Here is a 4,309-nt window from a genome sequence, read left to right as displayed (position 1 = left end):
TCATCCTCCTCCTCATCCTCATCCTCCTCCTCCTCTTCATCCTATCCTCATTCTAATCCTCCTCCTATCCTTATCCTCATCCTCATCCACAACCTCATCCTAACCTCATCCCGATCATATCCTCATCCTGTCCTCATCCTATCCTCATTCCACTCCTCATCCTATCCTCGTCGTCATCCTCATCCTATCCTAATTCTCATTCTCGTCCTCATCCTATCCTCATCCTCATCCTCATCCTCGTCCTCATCCTATCCTCATCCTCATCCTCATCCTCGTCCTCATCCTATCCTCATCCTCATCCTCATCCTCGTCCTCATCCTATCCTCATCCTCATCCTCATCCTCGTCCTCATCCTATCCTCATCCTCATCCTCATCCTCGTCCTCATCCTATCCTCATCCTCATCCTCATCCTCGTCCTCATCCTATCCTCATCCTCATCCTCATCCTCGTCCTCATCCTATCCTCATCCTCATCCTCATCCTCGTCCTCATCCTATCCTCATCCTCATCCTCATCCTCGTCCTCATCCTATCCTCATCCTCATCCTCATCCTCGTCCTCATCCTATCCTCATCCTCATCCTCATCCTCGTCCTCATCCTATCCTCATCCTCATCCTCATCCTCGTCCTCATCCTATCCTCATCCTCATCCTCATCCTCGTCCTCATCCTATCCTCATCCTCATCCTCATCCTCGTCCTCATCCTATCCTCATCCTCATCCTCATCCTCGTCCTCATCCTATCCTCATCCTCATCCTCATCCTCGTCCTCATCCTATCCTCATCCTCATCCTCATCCTCGTCCTCATCCTATCCTCATCCTCATCCTCATCCTCGTCCTCATCCTATCCTCATCCTCATCCTCATCCTCGTCCTCATCCTATCCTCATCCTCATCCTCATCCTCGTCCTCATCCTATCCTCATCCTCATCCTCATCCTCGTCCTCATCCTATCCTCATCCTCATCCTCATCCTCGTCCTCATCCTATCCTCATCCTCATCCTCATCCTCGTCCTCATCCTATCCTCATCCTCATCCTCATCCTCGTCCTCATCCTATCCTCATCCTCATCCTCATCCTCGTCCTCATCCTATCCTCATCCTCATCCTCATCCTCGTCCTCATCCTATCCTCATCCTCATCCTCATCCTCGTCCTCATCCTATCCTCATCCTCATCCTCATCCTCGTCCTCATCCTATCCTCATCCTCATCCTCATCCTCGTCCTCATCCTATCCTCATCCTCATCCTCATCCTCGTCCTCATCCTATCCTCATCCTCATCCTCATCCTCGTCCTCATCCTATCCTCATCCTCATCCTCATCCTCGTCCTCATCCTATCCTCATCCTCATCCTCATCCTCGTCCTCATCCTATCCTCATCCTCATCCTCATCCTCGTCCTCATCCTATCCTCATCCTCATCCTCATCCTCGTCCTCATCCTATCCTCATCCTCATCCTCATCCTCGTCCTCATCCTATCCTCATCCTCATCCTCATCCTCGTCCTCATCCTATCCTCATCCTCATCCTCATCCTCGTCCTCATCCTATCCTCATCCTCATCCTCATCCTCGTCCTCATCCTATCCTCATCCTCATCCTCATCCTCGTCCTCATCCTATCCTCATCCTCATCCTCATCCTCGTCCTCATCCTATCCTCATCCTCATCCTCATCCTCGTCCTCATCCTATCCTCATCCTCATCCTCATCCTCGTCCTCATCCTATCCTCATCCTCATCCTCATCCTCGTCCTCATCCTATCCTCATCCTCATCCTCATCCTCGTCCTCATCCTATCCTCATCCTCATCCTCATCCTCGTCCTCATCCTATCCTCATCCTCATCCTCATCCTCGTCCTCATCCTATCCTCATCCTCATCCTCATCCTCGTCCTCATCCTATCCTCATCCTCATCCTCATCCTCGTCCTCATCCTATCCTCATCCTCATCCTCATCCTCGTCCTCATCCTATCCTCATCCTCATCCTCATCCTCGTCCTCATCCTATCCTCATCCTCATCCTCATCCTCGTCCTCATCCTATCCTCATCCTCATCCTCATCCTCGTCCTCATCCTATCCTCATCCTCATCCTCATCCTCGTCCTCATCCTATCCTCATCCTCATCCTCATCCTCGTCCTCATCCTATCCTCATCCTCATCCTCATCCTCGTCCTCATCCTATCCTCATCCTCATCCTCATCCTCGTCCTCATCCTATCCTCATCCTCATCCTCATCCTCGTCCTCATCCTATCCTCATCCTCATCCTCATCCTCGTCCTCATCCTATCCTCATCCTCATCCTCATCCTCGTCCTCATCCTATCCTCATCCTCATCCTCATCCTCGTCCTCATCCTATCCTCATCCTCATCCTCATCCTCGTCCTCATCCTATCCTCATCCTCATCCTCATCCTCGTCCTCATCCTATCCTCATCCTCATCCTCATCCTCGTCCTCATCCTATCCTCATCCTCATCCTCATCCTCGTCCTCATCCTATCCTCATCCTCATCCTCATCCTCGTCCTCATCCTATCCTCATCCTCATCCTCATCCTCGTCCTCATCCTATCCTCATCCTCATCCTCATCCTCGTCCTCATCCTATCCTCATCCTCATCCTCATCCTCGTCCTCATCCTATCCTCATCCTCATCCTCATCCTCGTCCTCATCCTATCCTCATCCTCATCCTCATCCTCGTCCTCATCCTATCCTCATCCTCATCCTCATCCTCGTCCTCATCCTATCCTCATCCTCATCCTCATCCTCGTCCTCATCCTATCCTCATCCTCATCCTCATCCTCGTCCTCATCCTATCCTCATCCTCATCCTCATCCTCGTCCTCATCCTATCCTCATCCTCATCCTCATCCTCGTCCTCATCCTATCCTCATCCTCATCCTCATCCTCGTCCTCATCCTATCCTCATCCTCATCCTCATCCTCGTCCTCATCCTATCCTCATCCTCATCCTCATCCTCGTCCTCATCCTATCCTCATCCTCATCCTCATCCTCGTCCTCATCCTATCCTCATCCTCATCCTCATCCTCGTCCTCATCCTATCCTCATCCTCATCCTCATCCTCGTCCTCATCCTATCCTCATCCTCATCCTCATCCTCGTCCTCATCCTATCCTCATCCTCATCCTCATCCTCGTCCTCATCCTATCCTCATCCTCATCCTCATCCTCGTCCTCATCCTATCCTCATCCTCATCCTCATCCTCGTCCTCATCCTATCCTCATCCTCATCCTCATCCTCGTCCTCATCCTATCCTCATCCTCATCCTCATCCTCGTCCTCATCCTATCCTCATCCTCATCCTCATCCTCGTCCTCATCCTATCCTCATCCTCATCCTCATCCTCGTCCTCATCCTATCCTCATCCTCATCCTCATCCTCGTCCTCATCCTATCCTCATCCTCATCCTCATCCTCGTCCTCATCCTATCCTCATCCTCATCCTCATCCTCGTCCTCATCCTATCCTCATCCTCATCCTCATCCTCGTCCTCATCCTATCCTCATCCTCATCCTCATCCTCGTCCTCATCCTATCCTCATCCTCATCCTCATCCTCGTCCTCATCCTATCCTCATCCTCATCCTCATCCTCGTCCTCATCCTATCCTCATCCTCATCCTCATCCTCGTCCTCATCCTATCCTCATCCTCATCCTCATCCTCGTCCTCATCCTATCCTCATCCTCATCCTCATCCTCGTCCTCATCCTATCCTCATCCTCATCCTCATCCTCGTCCTCATCCTATCCTCATCCTCATCCTCATCCTCGTCCTCATCCTATCCTCATCCTCATCCTCATCCTCGTCCTCATCCTATCCTCATCCTCATCCTCATCCTCGTCCTCATCCTATCCTCATCCTCATCCTCATCCTCGTCCTCATCCTATCCTCATCCTCATCCTCATCCTCGTCCTCATCCTATCCTCATCCTCATCCTCTTCCTCATCCCCATCCTATCCTTATCGTCATCCTATCCTCATCATCATCCTCATTCTCTCCTCATCCTATCCAATTCCTCATCCTCATCCTCTTCCTCATCCTCATTCTCGTCCTCATCCAATCCTCCTCCTCGTCCTCATCCACATCCTATCCTCATCCACATTCTCGTCCTCCTCTTCCTCATTCTCCTCATCATCCTATCCTCATCGTCATCCTCATCCCCATTCTCGTCCTCATCCTCTTGCTCATCCTCATCCTCATCCTATCCTCATCCTCATTCTCGTCCTCCTCTTATCCTCATCCTCGTCCTTATCATCTTCCTCATCCTCATCCTCGTCCTTATCATCTTCCTCATCCTCATCCTC

Source organism: Lupinus angustifolius, chromosome LG12 (genome assembly GCF_001865875.1).
Source record: "Lupinus angustifolius cultivar Tanjil chromosome LG12, LupAngTanjil_v1.0, whole genome shotgun sequence".
NCBI classification, from domain to species: domain Eukaryota; kingdom Viridiplantae; phylum Streptophyta; class Magnoliopsida; order Fabales; family Fabaceae; genus Lupinus; species Lupinus angustifolius.
The sequence above is the reverse complement of the archived record's forward strand: the minus strand, read 5'-3'. Positions refer to the sequence as shown.